The sequence below is a fragment of the Corvus brachyrhynchos genome, unplaced genomic scaffold, assembly GCF_000691975.1.
Source record: "Corvus brachyrhynchos isolate BGI_N302 unplaced genomic scaffold, ASM69197v1 scaffold337, whole genome shotgun sequence".
NCBI classification, from domain to species: Eukaryota; Metazoa; Chordata; class Aves; order Passeriformes; family Corvidae; genus Corvus; species Corvus brachyrhynchos.
In genome coordinates, this window is record NW_008239040.1 from 53,730 (window position 1) to 54,082 (window position 353).

Genomic DNA, 353 nt, shown 5'->3' on the forward strand with positions numbered 1-353 from the left:
ACTCCCTCGGGAACCCAGAGAGAACAAATAAGGTCCCCTGCGTTTCCGTTCCCTGTTTAAAGGGGCACAGCACCACACCCCTTCTGCGAAAGGGGTAAAACAAAACAAAAAAAAATTGCTTCCGGTGTCAGTCTACTGTTCGGAAAAATTCACGACGCCAGAGGTTTATGTCCAAAAGGAGACAGAGGAGTCCTGCAACTTTATTCGAATAAAGGGAAGGAGTCTACTGGGCATACCCCGTGGGGTCTCTCTCGAGGTTTCAGAGGACGCAGCCTCCTTTTAAACTCCCGGCCGCATGTTGGCCTCTTCCTTTCCCCATTGGCTGAGGTACTAGGACAGGACACACTTCACTA